Raw genomic sequence first — 15,513 nt, 5'->3', positions numbered from 1 at the left:
GCGATTCTTTATTAATTTTTTTTAAAGAATCTATCATTTATTTTTGTGATCACTACAATGTCTAGATATTATGATATAGATATATGAAAGTATTAACATAGTTGTATGTTCGTAACAAATGTATTTGAATGTCATGTTTTGATGTCTAATTGATTATTATCGGTGTATAATTTATATTTAATACATTAAGATCGTTTTATTATATTTGTGGTCGGTTTGAATATCCAATCGATCTCAAATTGGTCGTTTGCGCTTTCGTTGAGAAACGCCAAACTAGCTCGGACACTCTTGGAATAATTTCTGAACGATTGGAAATTGAAACCAGGCATTAGTCAATGGCGTTAAATATTAGATGTCTATTGTCTACTTAAATGTTTAAATTAGTAAAAATAACGTAGTAGAATTCCGTTTTATTGTTAATCGACATTATTGTATTACTGATTCTATAGCATGTTTTGAATTCCATTTTTTTTATCGCGTGTTTCGACTAAGATTTAGCCCCGATTCAGGTGTGAGGAAAAGCTTTATTGTGAAGGGTTATAAAAACTTGAAAAATATATGATTAGTTATTGATATGATAAATATATAAATGGTTAGGTTCAATAATATAAAATTATTAAAATTTCAAAAGTTACTTTACTTGATTCTGGCTAAAGAATGCCTAAACAAATATTATTTGATTTAAATAATAGTTTATATGTTTAGGTTCCTCTTTTTCAGACGGACAAATCCTATTATTATTATTTTGGGTACGAAATGGTAACTAAATTAAATCAGTATTTTCATACGTAAACTAGCGCAAGAGTATCAAATCAAACATACGAATCTAACTGGCTGATACTCGAAGTTAGCTTGATATGATTTATTTTATCTTTTCTTTTCGCTCTTTTAGATTGTCCATCCTTTTTCCTACAGGATTTGAGCTTCTACCAAGGGGAATTTGAGAAAATTCTGCTTAAGAATGAACAACTTCCAACTCTGTAAGCTTTTCTTATAACATGTGTAGGTGTTATTTTGAAAAGTTTATGGGTTATCCATTATTTATGTTCGTCAACTATACAAGATGTCTTCATAGATTTTTCTGAAATTCATCCAGGAGATGGCTTGTCCTAAAAGGTAAAGGTTACCTAAAGGAAAGAAGAATAGTTTCCAAATAAATTGTATGAAACTAACCTCGTGTGTATCTAGTAGGATGACATGTATGTTTGTAAAAATCAGGCTAAAATTTCTAAACCGGTATTGTCGACATTAGAAAGGGAGTAAGTTTATGTTTTGTTAAGGACAAAGGCTACGTTTTAGCAACGAGGGTAACGGAGGGAAAGGGTCACATTTAAAAAAGCGAACATTCATAAAACGCACGAATAATAAGTATCCATTTTTTAATTTAATTATAATCAACTCGGAAGACTGTTAGAATACCCCACTATTATTTTTTAAACGTACAATAATCCTGTATTTCACTTTTGTAATATAAAATTGTTATTTTTGTCTTTATAAGTAAGACTTCGAAAACGACTGAATGGAATCTATTATATACTTCCTTGATATTTGCTTTACTTAATATATTTTTAGCGTAGCTTCTTTTAATATCTCTATACGGAAATGTAAATGATGGTGCACGAACTACTTTAAGTTGTATATTGTATCACGGGAGAGTGTAAATATATTGTAGAATCGGGCAAATGTCGGAAAAGTATACTTTCGTTACGTTCTATTGGAATTTGGGAACACCTCTTACTGGCTTTATTTCTTAAATTATACGTAATGACCTTAGGTAAAAAAGGTCTTTATTTGAAAAATTGCTAGTCATTTAAGTTTAGGATGTTACAATAGTTTTATTTTTTATTAATACAAACATCAAACTTAATACTACTCGAAATTCTTAAAACAAATACCTACAATAAATTACGTCAGTCTACAATTTACATACCTAACGAACATAGAATTCTATATATCGAGTCGTATTTGGATCAGTTTATTAGCGACTGATACACTTGCGTATGAAAATAGGCTAATTTCCTGACAATATACTCGTCGTTTCTGTAAAACGTCCTTGCCACCACTCGTGTGATTGGCCGGTAAAAAATCGATCCTATCGCACCCAGCCTAAACAATATTACGTCTAATTATATTTCTATGAGAAAGCCTGATGACGTCTTTACAGATTTATTTTTGTAAAAGATAATGCAACACATCTAAAGTAGGTATAAATGTGAGCATTTGTATTTTCTGACATTTGTTAGGAGCATTTATTTTTTTCACAGTATTTTACTATAAAGTAGCATAGGCTCAAGAGAGGTGGGAGGTAGTGACTAGTTCTAGTACTGTAAAGCATATTTCATAACTCAACTTGTAAATGTGTAAAGCACTTCAGTACGAATAAAAATCTCTATTCTAATACTTAGGATACCGAAACGGAGTCTGTCCAATCCAGAGTTTTATCATAATGGCTGATATTTTTGCAACGATATTCTCTTATGATGATTAATTTGCAATTTATTACAGGTTCAGTTAGATATAATAATTTGGTGTATTATGGTGAATTGCGCTCAATTTATTTGATTCTTTATGAAATAATGTTAATTAATATGTGTTACATGTTACAAATATTTTGTCTAAATGTAAAAATATATTTAAGGAATCACTGTAATTGTTGTTGGAGTCACAATAAAATAATTATAAAAAAAATATTTTTTGTTTTTTAATTCAAATGAGTTAGTTATGAGTATCCATCTAACAAGAAACAAATAAACAATATTTCACGATATGTAGTCATTATTATCGCCGTCTCATTCATCGTTCTTTTACTTCGTATGCTCAAACGACATGTCCAAAAATGAACCAAAAACCCAGAATCTACAGGAATTAAATGTATACCAATGGAATGATAATTAAATATAATGTAGCACTTTTTGGACATCTCCTTTATGATGAGTTTTTGCTATAGTCCTTGGACTCGACATTAGCATTCGTTCAATTATGTTATCTATATTCTATAATATAAAAATGAATTGCAAAATGTTTTGGTAAGCGCATAACTCGAGAACAACTGAACCGATTTCGTTAATTCTTTTTTTATTACATTTCTTGAAGTACGAGGATGGTTCTTATGGAGAGAAAACGTAAAAATGTACCACGGGCGAAGCCGGGGCGGACCGCTAGTTTTTCATATAATAACTAATTTTAGAGGTATGTGTCATTTTAATTAGATATCTAGTGTAGTAAACTACACCATGCTATCGATTTGGTGGATGTAAGTTTTTATTTACCCACAAGGACTATAAAGTTGTATGTGATACCTGACATGATACCTGCTTATATCATTAAGGGTCTTGTGGAATACCTAATTGAACCTATAATGCACATATTCAATCTTATTCTGATGAAAGGTGTATACCCTACACTATGGAAGAAATCGCGAGTTATTCCGATTCCTAAATCAGGTAGTAGAACCAAAGTTGAAAATTATAGACCAGTGGCGATTTTATGTTCACTAGCCAAGGTATTTGAGATGTGTTTGCATTCTCATATGCTACATGAATGCAAGCCATACATCTCTCCTCTTCAGCATGCTTTTTTACCACACAGGTCGGTCGCTACAAATCTCATTTCACTTGTTGAGACATTATCACGTGAAATGGATAAGCAGAATCAAGTCGATGTTATTTATCTTGATTTCCGCAAAGCTTTTGACCGTGTTGATAATGATGTACTGTTGTTGAAGTTAGCAGATCATGGATGTGGCCCGACTTTGCTCAAGCTGTTTTCTAATTATCTTAGGGATCGGAAACAATTTGTAAAATGTGGCCCGTATATTTCAGAGTCTTATTCTACTCGATCTGGTATAAGTCAAGGATCAAATCTTGGTCCTTTGCTGTTTTTATTACTGATAAACGATTTACCGGATGTAATTGAAAAGTCGGATATCTTACTCTTTGCCGATGATGTTAAAATATTTAAAGTCATTAAATCGCATGAAGATTACTGCCGCTTGCAAACAGACGTAGATGCAGTTAATATGTGGAGTGTGGAGAACAAACTACACTTTAATATTGACAAGTGTGAATTTATGACATTTAGTCGTTCAGCCTATATACGGAACTATTATTTAGGACAGGATCGAATATCGCGTGTGATTAAAGTGCGCGACTTAGGTATCACATTCGTGCCTCATCTTTCATTTCATGAGCATATTCACAATGTTTCTAACGCTGCATACCAACGTTTAGGATTCTTACTGCGCAACTCTGTCGGACTTTCAGATAGCGCTATTAGAGTTCTCTACTCGGCACTTGTTAGGAGTATTCTAGAGACGAATTCCGTTGTCTGGAGTCCCTACGAGAAAAAATATATCCTTATGTTGGAGCAGGTGCAAAAGAAATTCTTAAGGTTTTCTTACAAAATTCTTGCTGGGTAGTTTGGGTTATAACTCGCTGGAACTTCGTAGAAGTCTATCAACTGTTAAATTTGCTCTTAACGTTTTATACAATAAAATAGATTCTAATGATTTATTAGAAATGCTCTTACGGCTAAATGTGCCTGATAATTATACACGGGCTCGAAGCCACCAACTGTTAGCTGCTTGGCGCACACGCACGGTTCAACGCCAGCAGTCTCCGGTGCCTCGCATGCTTTCGCTGCTGAACTCAATCCTCAATTCTGCACCAGTATATGATTTGTTTGTGTCAGGGATGGGAATGATAGGTGAAGAATGTAAGAGGTACCTAGAACTAAGGTTATAGTGATAAGTTTAGAATTAAGTTTAATATATGTATGGTTTGGCGTATGCCGTAAATAAATAAATAAATAAATAAATAAATGTGAAATGAATTACGCTTATTCATACTCAACCATTTATTTATTTTCTATTAGACTTCTTCTAGAAGCACTTTTGAATCGTCATAACATAATTTTACCATATAAGTACGGAGTTGTTTAGTTACAAGAAAGCTAAATTCCATCTTCTGAAGGATTATTTATCTCTTAAAATATAAATTTAAACGCTAAGGGCGTGTATTGTGTGGGTTCTGAAGGCTTTCGCCTTGGCATTTGTGATTTAACGAGTTCCTCAAATGTGTTTTACATAATTTTTATAAGAAATATGATTCAATAATCAGCTATCTTGTCCTTAACTAGATATTATTGTTGGAAACATATCGATATTCTAGTATAGTAACCAGATATTTTTTGTATTCCAACTGCGCTTGATCTCTTTACATTAACTAGGAATAAAAGTATAATAGCTTTTGAAAGAAGGGTTCAAATTACATACACGTACTAAGAAGTGGAAAATTGGACATTAATTTGCATTGAGAGCAGTTTCCCTTCTTCAAAAAAGTATTTGGTACAGACTACGCTTCAAGGTGCTTAAAATATATTGATTTTGGCATAATTTGTTAAAAATTGGGTGTTGTTTGGCATTAGCTACCCACGATACCATTTTAATGATCATGTTAACAATGAACCCGACTTTTTCTTTGAAAGCAACCCTTTGTTCGATATTTATAAAATATACTTCGATTTTTCCTTTGATAGATACAGACTTGGGAATCATAAAGCTTCGTAATCCTCTTACGATCGAGATGTCTGCTGTTATGCTTTTCTTACGTTAGATTATTAAAAACATCATTATGGAGCTTCATTCTGTTTTTATAAACATTCAATAAATAGTATATATTTTTTTTCTTATTTAGGCTTGATTTTTGATGATTTGAAACAAGAGCTTTTGAATATAGGGTGTTATAATTACAAATTGTCAATTGTAAATAGAGACGGTAATTATACTCTTTTAAATTAAATACTAGTTGTTTTAGTAGCTAGTCATCTATTTCCGATACACAGACACGACAATCATAACATAAATCCGCTTCGTTGCGGGGTGAAAGAAAGACAAACACACTTTCGCATTTATCGCTTTAACGGTTAAACAATTATTTATTTCTCAAAAAAAAGTAGGTACCTACCTAGTTTTATCGATCCATTAATCATTTAAATCTTTACAGTACTACTTGTAATAAGTGGTGTAATGACTGTTTTTTTTTGTTTCTGAATTATTAATGTTAGGATTATGCTACAAGATAAATAAATATCCCTTATTTCAGTAATAAAAATTTTAATTTTATTTTGTCACTAGCTGCTCCGCGCGGTTTCACCCTCTTGGCTCCGGTCCTGTTGGTCTTAGCGACTAGCGTGATGATATATAGCCTATAGCCTTCCTCGATAAATGAGCTATCTAACACCGAAATAATTTTTCAAATTGGACCAGTAGTACCTACCCGAGATTAGCGCGTTCAAACAAACAAACAAACAAACTCTTCAGCTTTATAATATTAGTATAGATTATATCACTATTCACTAAGAAACAGTCTACGAAATTAGGATTTTTACACAATAGTTTTCAATCTAGAGTTCATTCAAGTTCGAATAAACGCCCATTCATGAAAGAACACTTATCATAAGGTACCTATTCCGTTTTCTCTGTAATCTCATAATTCAATGTATGTACTAATGAATGTATTGATTGCACCAAATAAAGTCTAAACTAGGTAGTGATTGTCATTGTGCGTCTTGTGTAAAAATCAAGTAGGTATCTATTATTTACAAAGTAAACAGGAAGAAGGTAAATAATAAAAGTAAAATTTTCTGTTAAAGAATTTATTATCAAACATTTGTAATGATCCTGTAAACAAGCTGTTAAATAATGACGGTATTAAATTACATCTTCCACTCTCTTTCTAATGAAGCTTCGTCGTTATCTGAAAGAAAAACAAAAGATGGCTTTAATTAAACGAAAACTAAATTTGAAAATGTACATCATAAACATTAAATAAAAACATTGGACAGATTAAAAACAAACAAATCTCATAAGTTTCTTCATTCTTCATTTCCGATGCAAATATACAAATGATACATTTCGTAAAGCTGGATAGACGAAGTTGGCACGTAGCACTTGCGGCCGCAGAGAAGTCAACAAAGCTGGCTGTGATATGTGAAGTCGGACAGCATGTCACCGCCACTTTGTCAGCTTCCCCATTGCCCAAACGTAATCGCATCAAACACGTGTCCATCGGTTCAATGACGCTTGTCGCTCATCAAAGCTGGCTGTGATATGAATGGAAGCACACGACAGCCACTTTGAGAGACACACGCGTCATATTCCTAGGCGCGGATGCTCCTCCCTCCTCCCTCTTCGTTTGTCGATCTAACTCGCAGCCCAACTCGTCAAAAGTGGCTGTGATATGAATGTGCAGCATTTCACAACCATTTTAACGAATGGGCCACGGATTGTCCCCTGTAACGCTTACCTCGATCATTATTATTAGCGACATGGATCTCCGTAAACCGACCACATCAAAGTGGCTGTGATATGAGCACGGAGACATTTCACAGGCGCTTTGACAGGCTAGGCTCGAGAAACGAGGCGGTGCGGCGCTGTAGCGATGTGTTCGTGCGGTTTGTAAGTGGAGTCATGCTCATCAAAGCTGGCTGTGATAGTTACGTACTGATCTATAACAAACCGACTTTGATGCCACAACTCTGCACCTAAATCTTCGATTTTTTACTGCTGCGAATGATACAAGTGCTAAGACAAAAACATACAATAGTACAATAATATAATTCAGTAGGTATATAAATGTTTGTCAATAGGTACTGATAAATTCTGCGCCAACCACATTTTAACGAAGTAACGAGAAGGGCTATATTCGGACCGGGCATTAAACACTTTAGCGATGTAAATTGTAGGTAAATATCCTGTCTGAGCATATTCGACGACAGCGATATTAAGTTCGCCCACGCTCTATCAAAACATCGGAGATAGAATTACAAATTCCAGGATAATATTTCGTTCATTTCGACCGTCATAATTTCTTCTCACTAACTTCTAATTGACAGATTTATTTTGAGCTGTTAATAATATTAATTGCAATGGAGAGAAAGCTTCATTAAATATTCAGCACTTATTGACAGGTAAAGTTCAGACATTCATAAATTATTACAAGAGATATCTAAGCTCGTGCCATTGTGGGAAATCTATTTAAATGATTGACTTTGCATTAGCTGTGAAAATGGATTAGTTTAAATTCTTAATGAAATAATAAAACAATTGTGACTCTATCATAATATATGTATATGTAAACTAAGCAGGAGTAATAATATTTAATCAAGTCCAAGAAAATATATCCATGATACATTGTATAATGTATAGTCAACGTGAACTGCAATACAAATTGGTTTCCACTATAGATTCGCAACGAAAGGTTTTCTTCGAAATAAATTTAATCATAACAAGTAAAGGTTTCCAATCTCGTATTTTCTAATCCATAACGTCTGTAGGATCGTAATATCATCTATTCCCCGAATAAAATATGTAAAATTGAATGAAACTTATATCATGATTTAATCTGGAATAAAATTCTAAGATTTTTCTTTTCTTGCAAATACCTACGTATGTTATAAACATAATATTAATAACATATACAATATACATATAACCACATAATATAATGATAAAGCGAGCCAAATGAGCATCTATTAGGACATCAAAACACGTTTCGCTAACCGGCAGGAAATCACGATTAGATGCTTTCATACATGGTCAGCTAATATTCATCGGAAGTCCATGGAGTGTAAATGCACGACGAATACCACGACACGGCTACGCTCGATTTGGCCTACGTTTGGTTAGAACAAATGGAATGTTTCTGGCATGCAGTGAAAAGGAGAATGGCAAATGGCAATCCGAATAGTCGCATCATTTGGTGGAAATCTATTCAACGTTTACACTTTGTATTGTGAAGCGGATATCTACGCACTAACAAGGACACAAAGGCATAAAGCACAAAGCAGTCGAACTATGCTTTATAGGGACGAAAGCCTATTTGCAATCCGAGAGGCGACTAATTAACGTTTCTGTCGAATGAGCGTGTCAGCCCATGGACTACTTAATTAAAATTGAGTTATTGAATGCAGAAGCCCGGATTTAATATCAATTTGTGTTCACTATTTTGAAGGAACTTAAAAGTTTTTACGCATTAATTCTATCAGTTTATCATTTTTGAAATGAGATTAATAAAACGAGGAATCTATTAATTCTCACTCAGTCTCCGAGACAAGATATTCAATTTCAGAATTAACAGCTGTTGCCAGCCATACCTAAGAAATTTCAGATAATATGTATTACTTCATTATGAAAGCTGAAGCTTATTAAGCTCCATGTCGCCACGCCTTTATTACACGTGCAGATAAGCTTGCATCTTGTAAGACGTAGAGTACCTATTAAAAGTACCGCAAGTACCTTACGTTAAATAACCTAGTAGTACAATATTATATTTGGGTGGAGAATTGTATTTGTGCGCAATACAATAACATAATATTATGACTAGAGTATATTATGTAGGTACGTTTGTTTTAAAAGCCGTTCCTATTTTATGAGTTACTGGTTCCCCTCTGTTTAGACCGCATTCCAAACTGATGATTAATAAAAAGTATGACGAAGTTTACAGTAGAAAACGGTTTAGAGTATTGAGATTGATATATAATTGTCTGATCTTGTAAGCGGGTAGAACTATTTAAATAAGAATATAGGTATGCAAGTTTAGTCAGACTGCAAGGCGTCATTCAATTTGCGTGTTTAAAAATTCTGGACGATGCATATTTCGTGTTAAACATAAAATTACATTGTGTGAATTGTGGTGTGGGCCGCGGTGGGCTGCGGCTCGGATAAAGTGACGTTAAGTACTCAACGTGCTTAACGTGCAATAACTTCCCAACCGAAATCCATTAACCATATTGAGCGATTTTGGGAAAGTGAACGATGTATTTTTATTTGACTTCTAAATTGGATCGTTTGGTAATTAATTGAAAATATTTAAATCGATGAATGTTTAATATCATTGCTTTGTTAAAACGCAACAAAAGGTTGCGTAAAGTCATTCCCATAGTTAGTCCTTACCTATAAGCCTAGGGATCAACGATCATCATTGGATTAATATAAATTCTTTCTAACGACTTTCACTCGCGTGACAATTATGTGTCGCGATTCAACGTATATGTTTATTCGATAAATCCACATTGTATATTAAAGTACCTACAGATAATATTTAGTGGGACACAACGTGAGCGCTGTGACGAATAAATGAAAACATTTAAAGCGCCCCATACAAGGGAATTCCATAGGTTGTAGAGAATACCGTGAGACAAAGGCATTGTTATCACAAGAAGCAGACTACATCTTATTATAAATTGCGCAATAAACATTTTAGTTTAATATTGAAATCAAGAAGCTTTAAGCTTTAACGTGGGAGCGGAGACGTCCTCTAGGTAGAAATTCTAGAAAAGAGGATTTTCCTGTAATAGTGCCTATAAAATAGCTCCTTATACCAGAATCTTAGTACTGAACGATACTGATATAGATTTTCATTGAAATTCAAGGCGTACACTTAAGGATTGTACTAAGAATCATAGATTCAAGATAATTAAAGAGGTTCTATCAATTTACAATATTTATTTATTTTACTTTTAGTACAATATTTGATTGGTACATTAAATATCATTTATACAAGTTTAAAAATGAGGGGTAAATTTATAAAACCCCAGTCGCCAACCTTTTGACTTTTCCGGGGTCAATGATCTGATCATTGAGTCATGGTGTAGTACCTACGCGCAACGCTCGAAATTATATTTTATTAAGATTTCAAGTATCATTTCATTTAATTATATGTTCTACTTTTAAATGAATTTATAATGAAAATAATTAAAAGTGTTATTATTTTTTTGCCATAGTGTAAGTTTCGATAATATAGTAATACCTATAATTATATAGAATCTAAATACATACATACAATTTAAACAGTAACATCTTCATCAGTTTTATTGAAGAAGTAAAGTCATGAATAACGAAATAAAGAATTTTTCGTATTCTCAATTACATAATTTATTGATTTTAAGTTCAGTAGAATACCGTATTTCCCAAATAATGGGATTGGGTAATTGGGAGTACGAAAATTTCTGATAAAACCGATGTCCTCTATTTTCATTTTTCACACGCGATGATCACGTTAATAACGCAAAATTTGATTATATGCGTACAAATAATGATATATGGTTGTGAGGTTGCATATTTTTAAATAGACGAGTAAAAAGGTACAGACATACATACCTATTAAAAATTTAGTTTATAAAAATTTGTTACAGACAATATTCGCCATTTGGCAGCGGATATAATAGGATGTATTTATTTTATTGCCTATCAAATCAAATATTTAGAAAAATTACTTCGGATAAACGGGCATATAAAAATATAAAAAGATATAACTAACTACAAACACAGAATAGTAAAACGACTAAGATAAAAAAATTTACCTACGCACCATTGAAGCAAAATGGTTTTTAATTTTTTGATATAATGTTCTTTTTTTTCGTTAATTACCTATATTTGAGTTCTATAATGATCAATTGAATTAAATAAAATCGAATTGAAAATTATAGTTTATAAATAAAAGTAAATAATTGAAATAAAATTTCAAATAATTATCATCGCGAAAAATTTATAATATATAAAGCTAAGTAAGTCACCTCTCGTCCACGAAGTCAGCAAAAAGTTCGATACTTTGAAATATATACCGCGATGCAATCTCTTGGCATTTTAAAAACTCGCGAAAGTTACTAAAGACGCGACCGCTCGCGATGGCGCTGCTCGCACGACTGATAGTGCCGTGACCAGTACTCGGGCATCTCGCCGAGGCGCATGTTTGTGTGAGTGAGATTGTTTTGAACGTTTTGTAGGTAGTCAGCGCACTGTCGATATTGATACTGTAGCAAAAGGTTTCAGATTTCAGCACACTTATAAGTTTAATATTAATTTAACAACTAAGTACTATATTATTTTTTAGGATACTCTCTGTATAAATATTTGGATTGAATATTTCTTACGTAGTCATGAAATAGTGACGATCATCTCCGATACTATGCGAAAGAGCTAAAAATGCAAAATGTCCAGAGTATTAAAGGTCACACTACTTTCAACTTCTCGCCCTTCAAAGTTTTACGTTTTTATTCTCCAGATTTAACAAGTAAGACTTGATGGTTAAGAAAATTTTCTATTCTTCATCATTATAAAACCAGTCAGGAATCTTGTTTAATCATATTTCCTCATCAATTAAAACGTAATTGAAAGTGTTTCGAATGATTTATGACTAAATTCAACGCGAATAATTCTGAATTAAGTCACTCACGGAAAATATATTGTACAGTGTTTATATTGTACTGCAAAATAAAAGTTAAAATAGTAACAAATTATGACACTTCAAAACAACATAATCTCTCTTCTATTCTTATTCATATTCTTTATTCATATTCTATCTACTCATTAAATTATCTTTTTCCATCAAGATTTTAAATTAATATTAAATAAGCCCAGCAATAACACATCTTGCTGAGTACATTAATGCATTTAAACCCTTTGAAAATGCACAATAAATTCCTCTAACTCTACTTTATATAAAATATTTTCTCAGACAATTTTCCTACCTTATCAAAATAGATTTAATACGCTTAAGTGATTAGTAATTTTCCATGCAATTAGAGGGATTTGAAGAAAATGTATAACGAGAACTTGTTTTAAGCCCAGATTAAGAATCTTGTATTTTTCCGAACGTAAACAAGCTTAATAATTAAATGATTGTTGAAAAACAAAGAGAGCGCCGTAGCTCTGATAGTGGGCGCTCCGAGCCCCGCAGGCTGTGCCCACGTCACAAGCCAATTAAGGTCCATTATGTCGATCTAAGTCCAATTAAAATGATAATAAAAACGTTATTTCGCACTGAGCATAAACAATCCGCAGCTACACATTTATTGGTCAAAAAGAATTAAACGGACACGATGCAATTCACATGCTGGTCACCGGTGCAGATTTAAATGTACGAATACCAGAAATTTGATATGTAGTAACATTTTTATAACATTTTGACTTTTATATTATTAATATTTTCGTATTCGTTTTATTTCGTTTTATAAAATACAACAGTTCTTTCATATCTGTTCGATAACAAATATCTATTATTGGGAGCAAATTAATTAAAACATGTTTCCAATCACAACCGTGTCAAACATATCCCTTTTTCAGTTATTGAAATATCGTTATTTGTTTAATAAACAAGTGTTGGTATTAAATTGAAAATGTGCATTGTAAATACAAATACATATATCTATCCGGTCACGTTGAAATTTGCGCATCTAAAACTTTTCAATGTCAAGGTTTTTAATGTTCAACGGAATCCATTTTATAAAAAATTTTATCAGCAATAAGATTCTCGACAGTGAACTTGCAAATATTTTTACATCTCATCTCAAGACTGGGCTCGCCATGTGTTTTCATTTTAATAAAAGTTATGTTTGCGTTCGATTTACTCAAGTAATATATTTGCAAGTTAAAAATTACATTAAAAGAAAACTTACAAGGATCCACACTCCACAGGGAAACTTGAAAGGGAAAAACTTTTCGCATCCAACAGTAATAACCAATCGGCAAGTTTCTAAAGAGAAAACTTACAAATGCAAAACGTTCAACTATTCAGTCTCGCACGTAAACATCGCAGAAATGTTGCTTTAACTTAATTAATAACGTTTTTTCATATCTGTATAATAATTAGATGGACAGCGACCTGTAGTTAAAAAACACCAAGTTATATTGAAAACCAGAAAACTATCTATTAAAAAGTTTGTGAATCTACCAAAAATAATAAGCACAATAAACTTACTAAAATCAACTTTTAATGGTTTAATTTATTAAATACTAAATATCCTCAAGTCTCTTGCGATATGCATGAATTTAATTGAACATTTTTATTAGTTTCATTTGGCACCGAAAGACTTTTGAGAATCTGAAGACAACACACTCTTTATTGCCAAAACGTACTAGTAACACGGCTCTTTATGGTTACGAGCCATTATAAAATTCTGGCGTGCAATAAGGATTAAATTGTGTTTCACTTTAGTAGTTTTAACTCCAACACTCGCTACGATGGTGATAATAATATCAAAAAAAAAAAAACAGTGAAGTTGTAAATATGTCCATATATCTAAACGCGCTGTGAATCAGCATAATATGATATTCTAAAAATCTTTTACTAAACCGTTCGCCGTTAGTATTATTCTCGAGCACCGTCTCTGAGTTCCACACTCGAGTGTGAACAATGCCGTGCATGGACATTGTTGTAGAACAGACACTTCGTTGCAACTCTGTATGTTCCTATCTAACTTATTGTGAAGCCACCGTGAACTAAGCGTCGACAGTTTCGGATCATTCTAGATTAAACAATATCTGAGACCCATACTCCATGAAAATCCGTAAATGTTAAATTTTTGTGATGGTTATGTGTAAATCTATCTTATAACCGGGTATGTTTCTCCATAGAATACGAAACATTTTGCAGATCGACTCGATTATGGTTAAACAATACTTATTTTAGTTAATTATAACAAACGGAAACAGTGCAGCCGTAGACAGAACAAATTAATGAGCTGACTATCCGACGCGCGATTGATATCACATATTAAATATCACGCATTATATTCAGAATACACTAGTATGAATAATGAAATATAGGTACTAGGTATTTTATTCATATAATAAGTCCTCCCTCAATTCAAAATCAATCACAATAATACCGAATTAAGATACATTATCAATTTTAATAGCACAATTATATATGAATAATTAATAATTATATCAATCGTTAAATGTATGACTAATTCATTAAGGAAATTACTACATACATAAATAACTTATGCCATTAAACTATATTGAAGCATGATACGATTATATTAGTAATAATTAATAATGCATCTTATTACACATTCATTATAATGGACATTTAATATTTTATAAAATATAAATGTACATTCACATATCAATATATTTGTAATATGTATATGGTTATACCCTGTAATTTCATCGTACGTTAATAATAATGGAACATAATACATATTATATTATGGAATGAATATCCAAATCACACAGCTATTATGAGTGTACGGAGAGATGTAACAAAGCTGTCTGTAAGGTTTCTGAATCAATTTTTGTCAATTTGTATATTGCTATGGATGGTGACCCTCGGTGAGCGCAGACTTATTGTTGTGACCAAAAAGGTCTTCACCAGGGTGAAATGAGATGGCCTTTTTATACAGCGAATGGCAATTTCACGCGGACAATGTCGGGTCCAGAAAGCTAGAGACATATATATTCAGAATCACATCAAATACGTTTATTCAAAGAGTAATATCAATTTTAAACTCACGTTATTATGAAATCCCAGAGGTCCAACCACTTAACTGTACAATACATGGAAGCGATTTCAAATCATATTGGAAATATTGGAAATTGTGATAAGTATCCATTCAAATCGCAATATCATATAAATTCAAATATTACATTTTTATATGAGAATTTTCAAGTAGTCTCCTTATGTGCTACAAGCAATTACCCTTAGATATATCTACGTACATAATTATTTT

The 15,513-nt window shown here is 32.4% G+C and overlaps 1 long non-coding RNA gene across 3 annotated transcripts in view; it reads right to left on the bottom strand.

Moving 5' to 3' along the window:
- Positions 1 to 6,642: 6,642 nt before the first annotated feature.
- The window catches only part of LOC123705026, a 38,051-nt gene continuing 29,180 nt past the window's right edge, over positions 6,643 to 15,513 (bottom strand). For all 3 annotated transcript variants that reach the window (XR_006753247.1, XR_006753246.1, XR_006753248.1), the window contains exon 6: positions 6,643 to 6,755. This is a non-coding gene — a long non-coding RNA (uncharacterized LOC123705026). The remainder of the gene's footprint in view (positions 6,756 to 15,513) is intronic.

The sequence above is a fragment of the Colias croceus genome, chromosome Z, assembly GCF_905220415.1.
Source record: "Colias croceus chromosome Z, ilColCroc2.1".
NCBI classification, from domain to species: Eukaryota; Metazoa; Arthropoda; class Insecta; order Lepidoptera; family Pieridae; genus Colias; species Colias croceus.
This window is presented reverse-complemented; position numbering and strand designations above follow the sequence as displayed.